The 17,445-nt window shown below is 37.7% G+C and overlaps 1 non-coding gene and 1 pseudogene across 1 annotated transcript; both read left to right on the top strand.

Annotated features, from left to right (window-relative positions):
- Window positions 1-1,394: 1,394 nt before the first annotated feature.
- On the top strand, window positions 1,395-12,509 carry LOC127657625 (probable 28S rRNA (cytosine(4447)-C(5))-methyltransferase; annotated as a pseudogene).
- LOC127658491 (small nucleolar RNA SNORA29) lies at window positions 3,161-3,300 on the top strand. The gene has a single exon (XR_007972395.1). It is a non-coding gene; the product is annotated as a small nucleolar RNA SNORA29 (small nucleolar RNA).
- Window positions 12,510-17,445: the final 4,936 nt, after the last annotated feature.

The following is a 17,445-nucleotide window of genomic DNA, read 5'->3' on the forward strand; positions in this document are numbered from 1 at the left end:
TTGAAATCATGACCGTGCATAGAGATAACTTAAAGGTGGAGTAAGTCATTTTAATCCAGTACACTTTTTGTCAAATTCCGCTTGTTGTCTGTTCTGTGTGTGCGCTGAAAAACATCCAGTGTTTGTATACAGCCCTGGCTCTGTAAATGGGAAAATAAACAAAGTGGATCGGACATTTCACTATTGCACTATAACACTATTGCACGTGCATGAATTTGGGGGGGCGGAGCTTCAAAGGAGCACTGAAGGGAGGGGTGTGTTTGTTTGGCTGTTGAGTTCAAATATCAACAGTTTTTCCCAGAAATTGCTTACTCCACCTTTAAGATGACATGGATTAAACCAATGGAGTCCTATGGATTACTTTTGTGCTGCCTTAATATGCTTTTTGGAGCTTCAAAGTTCTGAACACCATTCACTTGCATTGTATGGTCCTACAGAGCTGAGATTTTCTTCTAGAAATCATTGTTTGTGTCCTGCAGAGACAAAGTCATGCACATCTGAGATGGCGAGTAAATGATGAGAGAATTTTAATTCTTGGGTGAACTATTCCTTTAAGATTTAAGAAATGTAAGACACACTTAATACAGAATAACTATATTTATGAAATAATTGGGCTCCACTCATCAAATAACCATGCATCGTTGAGAGGTCATGAGACAACAATGTAGAAAACAACTGTTTGAAATGGTAATCATTATTGGTCAACCAATATATTGCAGAAGCCAAAAAATCATTATTGGCGTCGGATTATGTTTCTTGGGGGCGCTGGGAATCGCCTGCTTGCATGTGAAGCGACTGAGACATGTAAACGACCAGTCATGGTTTGTTTTGTTGTTACATGCCATCATGTTACTACAATAATAGACCGCTGTGCAACACCGTCTCGTTTAAATGGTCCGCGAATCAGAGACAGACGTGTTTGAGCTCATGTTAAAGTGCTCGCTGGTTTCATTCTCCCTCTCTCTCCTTTACAATTCACTGTAACTTTTAACTGTATTGTCAAATGATAAAAAGGCAAATATCAATAAAACATATACCGTTTGCATATATGCGCATGTCTCATTTAAACAGATGTAATAAACCAACCTCACACAACTTGAGCAGATCCAGCATCCTGTGGAGCGCTCATAAATCATCCTCTGAAGCATGTATTCTATTAGCCTCTCCTCAGCCGTTCCCTGTCACTTTTCTACTAATAAAAGGCAAACATCAATACAACTTCTATTATATACCTTTGCAAATATCTCGTTTAAACCGATGTAATTCGCAAACCTCATGAAAATCCAGCGTTTTCTTCCTGTCAGGCGCTCATCTATTATATATTCTTCACGTATTCTATCAGACAGAATCAAAACTTCAGGATCAGGATCAAAAGTTCCTCTGATTCACAAATCATGACTGTCAGTCACGACAAGCAGGTGATCCAGGCCATTAAAACTGTCAGGAGATTGTTGCTTGAACTGGATGCGCATGAGCACATGAGTGCAACTTCAAGGCTGCGTCCGAAACCAGGGAAATGCTGCCTCCAGAGGCTGTAAACGGCGGTAAGATGAAAATAAGGTGTTTTTCAAACTGTTCGGAGACCAGTTTCCTTTAGAGTTCCGTTAATTCAAAACAGCTGTCAGCTAAGCAATCAACTGATTAAGTAGCAAGTCAGCTGCCTATGTTTTCGGATGCAGCCCAAGGTAAAAGCGCTTCACGTGTGCTGTAAGCAAATGAATAATTCACTATACACTGTATGTACAATTGGTTTGATTCAGTGTTTTTTTTTTTTTAAGAAAATGTGATTGCTAACATGGACATGCCATTCATGATTGCTGGACTACTGTTGTACTGTTAGTTCCTCCTTCCTAATATATTAACAATTTCTTCATGTGCAAATAAATTACTAAAATTTGATGACTAAATAGAAATCAGAGGAAACTGCTGCTACCATTTAAAATAAAATATTGGTTTTTAGCTTTGTTTGAAAGTGAGTAAATATTGTGCTAAATAAGAGTGTATATATATATATATATATATATATATATATATATATATATATATATATTAGCAATTTTATGTTTTTTATTTACTATATCAAATTGTGTTGTATATCGGAATTGTATCGGCCACCCTGCTCTCTGTATATCAGCATCGGCCATTAATAAACCCATATTGGTCGACCACTAGTAATCAATACTGTATACAGTTTAAAAAAAATAGTAGGCAGAATATAGTTTATTTTGCTGAAATCAATCAATAGTTTGAGTATTAAATATCAAGCATATCGGATGCCTTTTTGTGACCCCATCATTCTTCCAACAGCTTCTGCCTATAGAGAGAGCTGCCAGAAAACAGAAAAAACAACAGCAAACCATGAAACCAGAGAGTGATGATGAAGAGGAGGAAATGACTGATTAAGAACTAGGGGAGGAGGAAGAGGAGGATACTCTACAGGCAAATATTGACGAGATGGACAAATTCATACTCCCTGCTGGTAGGGTAGGGCTCCCACAGTCATGGAAACCCTGAACATTTTAGGAAATATTGAAATATTTTTTTTATTCATTTATTTTTTGCTCTGATTTAAAATATTAGAATGAGAGAATATAGTAAAACTTGCCCACAAGCCAGTGTGATGATAACAGTCTGTCTGTCGAGGATTTTCTTTGAAAATATTGGTTGTATACATATGCAAATCTGCTCTGGAATCTCTTTAAAATTACTTCTAAATAACCTTTTTTTATTTATCATGAGCGACTTGAAAGGTCATGGAAATTCATCAGCCATGTATTTTTAATTTTTGCATCTAAAAATGTCTCATAACCCCCTCTCCCTCCATTTCTCCTGTAGGTCTTCAGCCCACAGACCTGCAGAGCATCCATCAGAGGATTAAAGTTAATGTTGATGTGCTGTCTCACTTCAGTGAGAAGAGAGAGGGAAAGGAGAGATACTACTGTGCTCTGACATCTGCACCTATTAAAGCTACAACCAGTTTCTTATTGGCAAACTTATGGACCTCTTCTCTCTCAGAGGTCTGTGATGATGTGTTCGCTTTGCATTGTAGATAACTTGACACATTCGGTTGTATTACAAGTCTGTTAAACCTAAACTAATTTTATTGTAATGCTAAACATTGATAAGTAACCCGTCCTCTTCAATCCCTTAACTAGAGACAATTCCTGTTTTAGTACCACCCTTCTGCGTCCCCAATGTGTGTGGCTATGATAACAGGATAGAGGAACTGTCTGTCAAAGTCCGAAGGGTTGGATGGCCATACCCCCTCCACCTCTATATGAATTGACAGTACATCTAAATCAGAAAGCAGTAATCTGATTTTGTAAATTGTTTTCATCTTAATGTGCTGATTGTTCTACACCTGAATATGTTCTTTGAATTTCAGCTGATTGATTTTCTCAAGGCCAATGAAATTCAGAGGCCGTCACCATCAGAACCAACACCCTAAAGACCAGGAGGAGAGATTTGGCACAGGTCAGGAAGTAATATTCACACAGATGTCAGACAGATCTGGTCCACAGATGGATTGTGAAATCAAATGGTTTGTTCTTTAAAATAGGCTCTGATTAACAGAGGGGTGAACCTGGATCCATTAGGGAAATTGTCCAAAGTGGGGATGGTTATATATGACTCTTCTGTTCCTATAGGTCAGAACCAATGCACTTTCAATATATGTTTATTTATTTTGCTGTTCATTGATGTTAATTTTAATTATCTCTTTCTAACAGGAGCAACTCCAGAATATTTAGCAGGCCAGTACATGCTGCAAGGTGCATCATCCCTTCTGCCTGTAATGCCGCTTGCTCCCCAGGAGGGGGAGTCAGTGCTAGATATGGGTTCAGCTCTAGGGGGCAAAACCACATACATAGGGTAACATATGCTTCTCTATAGAAATCATACCAACCACTGGGTTTCTGTAATGCGATTAATCTCTACTTAATTATTTCATAGAGAAAAGTTTACGTCTTTTCCCCATCAAAGGAAGAAATTCATATGGAAAAAATACATTATTTTGCTTTTATAGCATGTTGCTTAAGCTTTTTTGAGAGTGTGTGTACAAGCTGAATGCATGTCATTTCTGTGTTGTAGCTCAGTTAATGAGGAACACTGGTGTGATTGTGGCTAATGATGCAAACGCAGACAGACTGAAGAGTGTGGTGTCACCAACACTGTCATCTGCAACTATGATGGCAGACAGATACCAAAGGTCCTTCCCATTCTCACTATTACAACCTAGTCTTTACAGACAGTGCATAAAATTCATTTTATTTATATATGAATATAGAATTGTAAAATAAATGAAATAATAAAAAGTATAATAAAATAAAATGTACTTTTTATACAGATATTATAATTCTAGTTATTGAGTTTAATAGATTTTTAGGGATAATTGAATCTGTGAAAAAGGATTGAATCTGTACTCCCAAAAACAAGTCTTTTCCTATATGAAGAATAATATTCTGAGTGTTTTACAGTTGGTTTCATGTCTCTAGGTCAAACGGTCATTGAGTTTAATGGAGTTAGAATATTACAAACATTTACACTATATTTATTTGAAAACATATAGAATGTCCCTTTCACGAAAGGGATATTTTTAAGAACATTTCGTATTTTTTGATATCAAATGGTTAAATTGTTTAAATGATTTATAGGGCTAATAAAATGTATATGAAAAAATACAAAACATTGTTTTTGTTGTGCTAGGCAAAGAAACGCTATTCATGCATGTCCAGGTTGGTTTGGCTTGGAAATGTGATTTGCACGGAGAGTTTAATGTGGAATTGACGCAAATGTAAAACGAATGTCAAATATAAAACTAACTTTACCGCACTCACAAATACAGGGCATATGTGATCTGGATTTGAAGCTTGAAGTTACTGCAATGACCAAATTGTCAATGTTAAAAAATAAAAAACAATGAGCGCATTGGTCGAGATGAGGCAAAAGCATGACTGACGTCACAGATCCGGGAGATAATTTTGTTATTTCTTTGTAATGGAATTAGTTATATTGTTTCTTTCAACAGCACAAATCGAGCACAAACGAATGACACCAGTTTGGATCGATTTGGACAACATGGGGTGGAAAGTGACGTCACAGCCCCGAATCATATTTGTTATTTTTAAGGAATGGAAATAGATAAAGTGTTCATTTTAACGGCACAAATCGAGCACAAACGAATGACACCGGTTAGGAGTGATTCGGACGACATGGGGTGGAGAAAGACATCACAACTCCCGAAAACATTCTCGCTATCTCTAAGGAAGGGAAATAGTTACAACGTTTGTTTTAATAGCACAAACAACCAGCACCGGTTTATTTGAGCGAGATGGGATGGAGAGTGACGTCACACAGCCCAAAAAAGAATGCTTAATATCTCAAACACCAAACCAGCACAAACGTTAATTTTTAACACTGCACAAACAAATTAAATAGTTTTGGTAATTATTTAATTATATGGGGGCCAACTTCACGGTGTTCCAGAACCACGAGAGAAGTTGAGCCTCATTGTCGCGTGGGACACGCTGAACTCAGTAAAAAAGACAATGGAATGCACTCAACCTACACAGTTGTTTGCAATATAGAAGGCTTTTATGAAGCAACGTTAAAAAATTTATGAAAAGACGTCCCTCGAACTTGATGATGTGCAATCTGCAGATTGTAGTTTGGGTTCCTTTCTAGGTAAATTAATTACCATTTGAATGTAAACGTGATGATCTTTCTCTTGTTCATTAGATTTCATGATGATTAAGTGTAAAATAGATCGGAATGCCCCACTTCTGATAAATGTTTTATAGTTTATGGCATTACAGTTAAAACTCAATATGGGAATCCATTACAGGACATTACTGATTACACCATCACTTTGAAGAGTCATTTTTGATCAAATCTAGACAGGCCCCATTTCCAGCAGCCATCACTCCAACACCTTATCCTGTAAGCATTGGTACTTTTTCTTAGTTTACAATTTCTTAATAATCATGCAAAATGTATAATTTGGTACTAGAAAATCACTTGACATTATATCAAACACAAAAGCAATTTGGTTCGTTAAATGAAGCTTAACAATGTCTTACTGTTTGTTTTTGACTTGCCACATTATGCAATAGACTGGCATGTCTTAAGGCCAAAAATGGCAAAAAAGAAACAGTTTGCTCTAGAAACTCGTCAGTCAATCATTGTTTTGAGGAATGAATGCTATACAATGCTTGAAAAGATTTTATAGGTGTACACTACAGTCTTCAAAGACAAAAGACAACTGGCTCTAACAAGGACATAAAGAGATGTGGAAGGTTCAGATGTACAACTAAACAAGAGGATAAGTACATCAGAGTCTCTAGTTTGAGAAATAGATGCCTCACGTGTCCTCAGCTGACAGCTTCATTGAATTCTACCTGTTCAAAACCAGTTTCATGTACAACAGAAAAGAGAAGTCTCAGGGGTGCAGGCCTTATGGGAAGAATTGCAAAGAAAAAGCCACTTTTGAGACAGAAAAGGTTTGAGTGGGAAAGAAGCACAAACATTGGACAACAGATAATTGGAAAAGAGTGTTATGGATCTTAACCCCATTGAGATTTTGGGTGATCAGCTAGACTGTAAGGTGGATGAGTGCAGACAAGACAGTCACATCTATGGCAAGTGCTACAGGAAGTGTGGGGTGAAATGTCACCTGAGTATCTGGACAAACTGACAGCTAGAATGCCAAGGATCTGTCATTGCTGCACGTGGAGGATTTTTTGAGGAGAACTCTGAAGTAGTTGAAGAAGTTCTGAAAAAAAAAAAAATTGTAATAGTAATTGTTCACATTATTAATGTCCTGACTATACATTGTGATCAGTTGAATGCCACTTTGGTGAATAAAAGTACCAATTTCTTTCCATAAGAGCAAAATCTGTACATTGTTCGAAACTTTTGGCCACCAATGTAAGTGATGGTTAAAAAAAACAACCAAATAAAATGGCTTTTATAACTCCAATAAAAAGGTTTAACATGAATATATATCCTCAATAAACAATATTGGTGGGCAAACATTGTTTCTGAAAAGATAAAATATTTATTTTCATGGCCTGTTTTCACATATTTGAGTTCCAAAATGAAATGTCTAGATCATGTTGAACTAGTGCAAACAGATCTTGCATTAAAAAATAAAAGTTGGGCACACCTGGAGAAGCCAAACTCTGTCAGATTGAATTATATACATTTTTCAGATCTGCTTTGGGTGTCTGTTGACTGATTATTATTCAATCATAGTTTACATCAAAACTTTGGCTAATGAATACATTTTAGCCAAATGTGTCTTCACCTTGACAACTTTATGCAATTTGAGTTATTAAATATTTGAATAATTTACATTTACATTTATGCATTTGGCAGACACTTTTATCCAAAGCGACTTACAGTGTACTTATTACAGGGACAATCCACCTGGAGCAACCTAAAGTTAAGTGTCTTGCTCAAGGACACAATGCTGGTGGCCGTGGGGATCGAACCAGTGACCTTCTGATTAACAGTTATGTGCTTTAGCTCACTACGCCACCACCACTCCACATATATCGTTATATTTCTCCACCAAAATAATTTATATTGACCTAGATCGTCCTAGATCAGTTTTGTGACTCAATTAAATAAGCATGATGTGATCATTTATTTGGTAGCTGATATCTGATAACTTGTCCGTGAGGTTCCTTCCATTTCTTGCACCATTTTAATCACCTTCCATTTCCATGTAATCTCTCAATTGGGGTCATAAAAATAGCATGCATAATAATTATAAAATAATTGCCAAAATGCTGAAATGTTTTTCAAGGTGTATTGCATGTCACACCACAGGACATGTACATTTTCCCAAATGGTTTTTGTCAACTACCCTATACATGTCTCTAATCTTTTTATGTCTTGAATGGTAGGTGATGGGAGGTTTCGACAGAGTATTATTGGATGCGCCCTGCTCAGGTACGGGAGTTATCTCTAAAGACTCTCCGACTGGTGGATACTTAGTTTACTGCACCTGCTCTATTATGGTGAGACACATGCTGAGATGCACTGCTACCATCACCCGTGTACACAAATTTCAAAGTCTGATGGAATATGTAAAATGTAAAAACAATAAAAAGGAAAATCAGGGTGCTAAACCATTTGAGAACCACTGTGTTAGAGATGAGTATCTGTGTAACAAAACATGTTCATGACTAAGCTAGTAATTACTAGATATTGAATTTAAATGCAACAGTCTGTTTGGAGGAAAAAGGGTAGAGATGGCTAGAGGATTGTCTGAATCTGTTTTAGACCTGTTGCAATGCCTGGAAGATTGTGTTTCTGTCCACCAGCCATCACAAAAGTTTGCTCATATATTGTGTAGTGTATTTCTTATGGAGATTTGTTTTGTCTTCTCCATAGGTAGAGGAGAATGAGTGGGTGGTAGACTATGCTCTGAAAAAGAGAAATATTAAGCTGGTCCCCACAGGACTGGACTTTGGCAAGGAAGGATTCACCAGGTAATGAGGCCTTATTCAGACACCTCTTCAATAATAAAGGCGGTTCTCCCTGAAATTGAGTTCAAGTGAATTGCCAGAGGAAGAAATTGTAAAGTGAAAAATAAACAATTCCCCTCTCCACAGATTCAAAGAGCGACGTTCCCATCCCTCTCTCAAACTCTCTCGCTGATTCTACCCTCACTCCCACAACATGGATGGATTTTTTTGTTGCCAAGCAAAAGAAGTTATCAAACACAATCCCCACTGCACCAAGAGAAGTAGGTGTGTCCTCATTTCACCAGTGTTTGAGAGTAATTAACTAAGACTAGTAATGTATCTAGCTTAAGAACACTTTTCCAGCTGCATGACAGTAGTTAACTACTTTTTCCAACAAGAAGCATTTTGTCGCACTTTGCCACTACCTTACTGTTTTTAATTTTGCATTGTATCGCACAAGCAGTTTTACGGCTAAGCAAGCTGAGGCTCTACTCAACTCTCCTCTTTGTTATATGTGGCAGGGCTCTAGACTGTGATTAAAATGTTCGCAAATGCGACCAAAAATAATTGATATATATAAATATATATATATATATATATATATATATATATATATATATATATATATATATATAATTTATATATATCAATTATATTTGGTATATATATATATGTATGTATGTATAAAATCAAGCTTTTGACACATAGGACAATTGAGGGACTTCTGTTACACAAGCTGCAAACATTAATTGATTCTCAAGAAGACAACACACTACTATATACACATTATATTTTATGTAAATATCTGTAAGGTAGGTTCTAAAGAGCAGTACTAAATAAAAATAAAAAATCTGTTATCTTTAATATTTGTATAAATTATGAAAGGGGTGTGAACATTTCATGTCTGGAGATTGTGCTGGCCATGACAGGGTGTTGATCCGCCATCCACACCTTGATTGGCCTGGCTGTGTGGCATAGAGCATTGTCCTGCAGATCATCACCTTCATCTTTGTGAAGGACACATTAATTAAGCCATGTACAAGGTTATCGTGGAAGAAAACTTGCTACCCAACAGCAATGTGAAAGACTGATAGAGAGCATGCCAAGACACGGGTTATTCCACCAAAAACTGATTTCTGAACTCCTACTAAGTTGAAACATTAATATTGTGTTGTTTAAAAAATGTATATGAACTTGTTTTCTTTTGATTGTTTGAAGTCTGAAAACTGCATCCATTTTCTGCAAATGCTCTAAATGACAATATTTTTTATTTTGAGAAATGTTGTCAGTACTTTATAGAATAAAACAAGTGTTTTTTTTTTTTCATTTTACTCAAACACATAACTATAAATAGCAAATCCAGAGAAACCGATCTCTTAATTTTTTTCAGAGCTGTATGTTAAAATGCTAATGTGCAACTGAACACATACCTTTAGCCTATTTAAAGGTACATTTCAATGTGAATAATAAATTAGATAAAATGCATGTTTACTTCAAGTGTTTCTCAATTAAGTATGCATTGCTTAAGCGGGCCCTACTAAAAGGGATTTGGTTTTATTTTTTCCCCAAATCCTTTTCTTAAAATCATTTTCCAAAATTCTACATTTTAAAACTTTTTAACAAGTAAAACATAGAACAATTAGAACAATTACTTTAAAACATTGCTTTTTTAATTTTTTATTCAGTACATCACTTTTGCTTATGATATATTGCTTAATTATTATTACAATTTAATTATTATTTATTATTAATATTACTAGAGTGAAAATCACATTTTACTATACAGTTGTAATTTATTTCTGTTGGAATTTCTTGAATTTCATGCATCTAGATTTTATTTTGATGTGAGCTTTTATTTTGTTGTGTGGTTTTGACAGAAACTTCACTTCTTCTGCTATATAGCCCAGTGTGATTAATAAAGTGCAAATACTGTGATTTAATTTATATACAGTAAATATATAAAGTCTACATGTGCTGTGTGCTTCACGCTGTATGAGTGCTCTGCTTTGTCATTTCATACAATGCAAAAGATTCTCAACGTCTGTGCAGTTTCCAGTATATGAGCGGTTGGATTTATACATTCATCACAATCATTTTAAGCACACAGCTCATGCAGACTAAGATTGAAGCCTTTTGTGGTTTAATATTCACACTAGGACATATCACGATTTAAATTTTATTAAATTGTCCATTTCAGTGTTAAAGGAGTAATAGAGCACATGCTCAAATACATTTCTTCTATTATTGTGTATTTTTCATACTAATTGTTTTAGATCTTCAAACGAGATATCATAAAACAAAGGCAACCTGAATTAACAAAATACAGTTTTTTTTTTAAGCAAAAAAGTTATCAACACCTATATCACTCATGTGTAAAACTAACTGCCTCCTTAAACTTAATAGCTGGTTGTGCCACCTTTAGCAGCAACAACTGCAACCAAACACTTCCGATAACTGGAGATCTGTCTTTCACAATGCTGTAGTGTAATTTTGGCTCACTCTTCTTTGCAGAACTGCTTTAGTTCAGCCATACTAGAGGGTTTTCGAGTATGAACTGCCCATTTAAGGTCCTGCCACTGCATCTTAGTCGGGTTCAAGTCAGGACTTTGACTAGGCCACTCCAAAACTTTAATTTAGCTTATTTTGATCCATTCAGAGGTGGACTTACTCCTCTGCTTTGGATAAATATCTTGCTACATAATCCAGTTGCGCTTGAGCTTCAACTCACGGATTGATGACAGGACGTTCTCCTTACCACCACCATGCTTGAATGTAGGCATGATGCTCTTTTTGTGGAATTCTGTGTTTGATTTAAGCCAGATGTAATGGAACTCCTGTCTTCCAAATAGTTCCACTTTTGACTCATCAGTCCACAAAACATTCTCCCAAAAGTTTGAGGATCATCAAGGTGTGTTTTAGCAAACTTTAGACAAGTCTTAAAGTTCTTCTGGGTTAACTGTTGTTTTCGCCTCGCCATACTTCCATGGATGCCATTTTTGGCCTGTGTCTTTCTGATAGTGGAGTCATGAACAGTGACATTTATTGATGCGAGAGAGGCCTGCAGTTCCTTTGATGTTGTTCTTGGCTTTTTTTTTTTAATTCACACAGGCCCAGTTGGTATTGGATAACTTTTTGCTTCGATAAATAACAGTATCATTTAAAAACTGTATTTTGTGTTTACTCAGATTACCTCAGTTTTATGTCAGATTGAATTTTTGAAAATATTTGGAATGTGATGTACACAAAAACAGAAGAGATCAGGATGGGGCAAATTCTTTTTCACAGCACTGTAAGCGTGTGAGCATTTGAAAGCAGTCGTGTGTCTGTCAGACATTGTGCGGGTACCAAATTAAATTGGTTCTCGGTACTACCGGTACTGCAGAAACACTGGTATCTTGACATCTTTTTTATTTTTGTACCAACTTTTGACAACTCGTCATGTTTTAACTACTTTAAATTGAAAGTAGCTTTTAGCTTGGCAGGCTAAAATGTAAAAATAGCTTCCACGGTTCTTCCCCTCTAATTTCTCATCCTTTTTTCCCACCTATGACCTGAAGTTTGTTGTGGAGGTGATTTTGTATCCATTTTTAATTCTTTATTGTTTTTTTCTGTAGAGGATGAAGTAGAATCTACAAAAATGGAAACCACAACCTCATTAGAGAAGATCCAGGATTCTTAGTCTAAGGAGCAGAAGCCCACTTCAACTGTAGAGAAACTCCCCATGAACAAAATGCAGAAATTAAAACCGAATTTTTTTTACCACACATCATGGAAAAATCAGAGGGACCCCAAAAGGCCAAAATTGTCAATTTAGATGGATAAGCTTCAAAGAGTGATAAATTCAACAAAAAGTAGAAGGTCAAAGTAGTTAACAGAGGTGCAAAGAAGGAGGTAGTGAAGGAGAAGAAAGAGGAGAGCCATTTTGAGAAGAAACGTGTAATTAAAAGGAAGAACTTGTTGAAGAAGAAGAACAGAACGGGGAAAAACAAATTTAGCAAGTTAAAAAATAAGCTCGGACAACAGGAGAGTGGACAGTGAAATTCAGTTGTGTATCAACGTGAATGACTGAAAATTTAAACAGAAAATGTAAGCCAATACCACACTGCTGTTGAGGAATCCCAAGATCTCGAGTCCTTTAGACAATCCACAATCAGAAAGAAACGTACACAGATGTTCTACACAAAGATATTGTGTATTGCTCTAAAGACTTTTGTCTACCTTATGACTTTACCTGGATTGCACCCCAGCGTTGTGGTTATAACATTTATTAATGTATATTTCATTGTATGTATTTTGTCTTGGAAACATTTAACTGAAATGTTGCAAAGGAATGCAAGTAAACAGTTTGTTTTGCTGGTAGATTCCTGGAAGCATTTGTTTTTTTCTCACACTGATTAAAAAGAAAGTTTCAAAAGAAAGATATGGTGTCATTCTGAAAAAGTGAAACTGTCTAAAACCTTTTAACATTGTGGCTATCGCCTTCTTTGAGTAGAGAGTGACTAAACCAACCTGACCTTTTCTTTCAGTCTTTCAGAATGTCACCTCAGAAATCGAATCAAAAACTATTGAGGTAGAAGTTAAATGTTCCTTTGAGCCTGAGTTCATCACGACTGCTATTCAACAAAACCTATTGACTTCACATTTCATATCGCGTAGCTGCCACCACATAACACAATAAAAAGATTTCTTCAAGTTCAAACGGCTAAAGCACTCACTGCATGAAACTCAGCTATGCGCAATCACCTCTTCCTTCCCACCCTTTTGGCCCTGTGCCGTGTAACCATGGTAACACACTTATCTAGTTCTGCGCTGCAAAGCCCAGAACTCATACCCTCTGAACTGCAATGGTTTCTCCATGCTTGCTTAAATCCTTCTTTCTCCACAAAAGATAGCCCAGAATGGCATAATTATCACCGCTTGTTCCTCCCAAAACTGTTAATTCTGTTGAAATGTAGTGCATGTGTAGGCAATGGTTTATTTTAATCACACTGCAGTGATTACATGCACAGAGATAATTTAAGGTTGTGCCTGAAGGGTAAACGAAACCCTTCAGTTGGCCTGTGGGTAAAGTATAGATCAGCCTCTTTTGACACCTTACTGATTAACTGCTATTGTAGAGGGGTAATTATAATGATTACCTGTACACATGATTGCAGAGGTACGAGTGTCAGGTACATCTTTGATGCAAACTACATCCCCCAATTTGTTCAATTGTACAAATGAGTTTGGTACTTTATTACTTAATACTGTCATACCAGTTCCATACTTGAGTTTTTAGATTAGTTAGAAAGTAGTCTAGTATGTAAGCTAGTTGCTAAAAGTAGGTTTGAATGTAGCTTGTTTAACACCATCTGTGCTATGAACACAAATAATGCCTAAAATCATGATTCTTGTTGAGCACAGATATGGTGTTTTCTTAGCAATTTAATGATTTTTGATTGGTGGACAATAAAGCAAGTGAAGAAATTACATAGGCTTACATTAAAGGAGTGATTCAAGACATTATCTCTGTACCATGCAGAATATTAAAGAGACGGGCTCTTTTGGCTTGGGCCAGTAAGCAACCACATGGCAATGCCCTGGCAACCATCCACCCGCAGCATTGTGGCAGCACTTTTGGTCAAAACAGTTTCTTCAGAAAATGTAAAAATCTAATTAATGTGTGCTTTTTATGCTATAGCTTCTTGATTTTCTAATAACAGTGAACATGTTTACAAGGGGAGGAAAAAACAATTGGCACCATTGGTTTTTGCCCATTACCCCAATTCGCTCAACATTTAAACACCTTTAGCGGCATATCCAATATGCGCATGTTGTGTTGGGTTTGTTTTGACATTAGAAGCATAAAATAAATCTAAAATGTAAAAACTAATTTAAACAGTTTTTTTTTTTTTTAGTTGACAGATTTTTTTAATGAGCTGATTTTTTGGTATTGCGTGTTCGTATGAACGTAAACCCACTCAGTGTTGTTTGTTTGGAAGAAAGAACAGGAATCAGATGAATGATTTAGCACACAAGACAGATATTCAATTAAGAGCATTCCTGTCAGCATGGGGGTGTTGCCTATATGTAAATGTGTCCTCTTATCCAACCCTTTAATTTATGTTCCGCTATATTTCTCATTACTTCAGTGTCTCTGTAGAGTACCTCTGCTTGTGTGTTTATGTTTGTATCTTGTCGTGACTGCATACTTTGATTGTGTAGTTAATCCTCTCACAGCTGAGAAATGAGCCAGAGTCTTGAATATATATCCTCCATTTGCCCATATCAGGATTGACGGCACAAACGTGTAGGCCTTCACTATTGTCTGTACTTGGAAGATGTCAGCTGTCAAATTGAACTGAATCTTACCGCTCTGTTTGTGCCATTAATGCAAAATGTCTTGAGTAACATACCATGAAAGATTTTCCCAAGAGTTTCCCAAGTTTCTATTTGCTGTCTGCAGCCCTTAAAATGTACAGCATGATTAGTTGAACTGTTTGTTTGCTCAATCTGGTCCAAATGATGGCCCCTTGATACATGACTTCAGAGGCCGCCCCTCTCCCCTGATCCTGCATTGAGAAATTTGGAGCGATTTCATATAATAAAAAAAGAAAAATAAGAAATCTGTCTTTTGAAAAGAAATATAAGAAAAACACTTAAATTAGAAGACAAATCTTAAGCATTCCAACTTGGGATATTTTTTCAGTAATATTTTGTAAATGTAAAGACTATTTGAACAATACATTTTTAGCCAGGTGCTCAAGGGTCCTAGTGATGAACCATACAGCTGTGTTGAGGGGCCCCGGGTAATCAACTCGCCCTGTATACACAGAGATGCCTGAGGTTGCTAGTGCTCAGTTTTTGCTGCATTTCCAAGAAGCCCGGAGTCCCTAGTGTCAACTTGCACTGTATATGGCTCACATTGTACACAAAGAGGGGCCTAGGGGCCCTAGTTGTCAGCTCTTGCTATGTGCACCAAAGGGCCCCAAAGCCTAAGTGGTCAGCTCTCAGTATATGCACCGAGGTGCCAAGGGACCTCTGGCCAGCTCACATCCTATGCAAAGAGGGGCGTGGGGGCTCTAGTAGTCAGATCTCCCTAAATGCACCCATTACCACAGGCCACCCTAGTGGCCTGCTCACGTTGTTTGCAAAGAGGGGCCTGGGGGCCCTAGTGGTCAGCTTGTGCTGTATGCACCGTGTGGCTTGGGGACCCTAGTTGTCAGCTCAGTTTGTATGCAAAGAGGTGTCTGGCACAGGGTCCCAAGTGATCAGCTTGCACTGTGTGCACAGAGGGGCTTAGGGACCCCAGTGGTTACCTCTCGCAATATGCGCTAAAGGGCTCAGGGGCTCAGATATCAGCTTGCACTGTATTCACTGAGGGGCTCTGGGAACCTAGTGGTCAGCTCATGCTGTATGCATCGAGGAGCCTAGGGGCCCTAGTGGTCAGCTCTCACTATGCACCAAGAAGCTAGGGGACCCTAGTGGTCAGCTCATGCTGTATGCACCAATGAGCCTTTGAGCCTAGTGGTCAGCTCTCACTATATACACCAAAAATCCTGGGGACCCTTGTGTTTAGCTCATATTATATGCACCAAGGAGTCTGGGAGCCCTAGTATTCAGCTTGTATTGTATGCACTGAAGAGCCTAGTGGTCAGATTGCTCTTTATGCAGTGAAGATCCCGGGGGCCCTAGTGGTCATCTCTCACTGTATGAACACTAAATCCCAGGGGCCCTAGTGGTCAGGTCATATTGTATACACCAAAGAGCATTGGGCCCCTAGTAGTCAGCTCATACTGTATGCACTGAGGAGCCTAGTGGTCAGCTTGCACTGTCTACACTGAAGTGCCACAGGGCCCTATTGGTCAGCTCCTATTGTATGCACAGTGGGGCTGTAGTGGTCAGCTCTTACTATGCACCAAGAAGCCAGGGGCCCTAGAGGTCAGCTCATGCTGTGTGCACCCAGGGCCTTAGTGGTGAGCTCACTGTATGCATTGATGGCTTTAGTCTGAAGATTTGAATGCCCCTGGCAGTTCGAGGCCCCTGGGCACTGGCTCCACTGGCCCAGTTCAAAATCTAGCCCTGACGCATTGTAAGGTGATATCTTGAGGTCTGTCACAGGTGGATTTGACAATCACTACCCATCTCAGGCCATCGCGTCCTCTTTCACATTCTTCATATAATGCAAAACTTTCTGAACTTTATAACATTTTTTTTTCAATTCAGTGATCTTCTCACGGTCTGTTGTCCTCTCACCCACACAAAAGCCTACACACGCTTCTCTGCCCACTTTTATTTCTCACCATGCATATATACAAACACACTACCAGACGGCCTTCCTACAGAACTACAGAAAACACACATTCCTCACACACGCACCACCTTCGTCTCATGTGCATGCTCCGAGGTGACACGCTTGTGGGTTCTAGCCTTATCTACCATATCCTCATCGTTCTTCCTCGTCTCATCCCTCTTTTTTCGCCCACTCATCCTCCTACACACCCTCTCTCTCTCGCTCTTGCAGACATTCTCTTCTGCTCTTTCTCACTGTCTCTTAAATGACAGGCAGAGAGGACTGTAGAGGCCAATTACACTTCTGCTGTTTTGGTGAGTGTGTTATATAAAATAAGAGCACATTCCGCTGTCTGCAACAGGCAAGCATTTCGTTTGCCTTCTGTGCATGTATTCACAACATGGCAAACCTTTTCTAATAATTCTGTAATGCCTGTAATATTTCAATGTATCCACTTGTTATGGTAAGATTTTACAAAAGGTTAGATGAGAATTTAAAATTACATTATTTTTCAAATGAAGAGTTCATTGGACTATTACAACAAAATGTGCTAAAATTTCAGAGCATTAAAAGACCATTATCTCCAAAAAGGGCTCGTTCCAAACATTTGCAGCTTTCCAACCTCAGAAACCTAAATGCATAAATACTGCCCTAGCCTTTAGTGTGGATTTTGTAGTTACTGCAATTTTCACACTTCATATT

Source organism: Xyrauchen texanus, chromosome 17, assembly GCF_025860055.1.
Source record: "Xyrauchen texanus isolate HMW12.3.18 chromosome 17, RBS_HiC_50CHRs, whole genome shotgun sequence".
NCBI lineage: Eukaryota > Metazoa > Chordata > Actinopteri > Cypriniformes > Catostomidae > Xyrauchen > Xyrauchen texanus.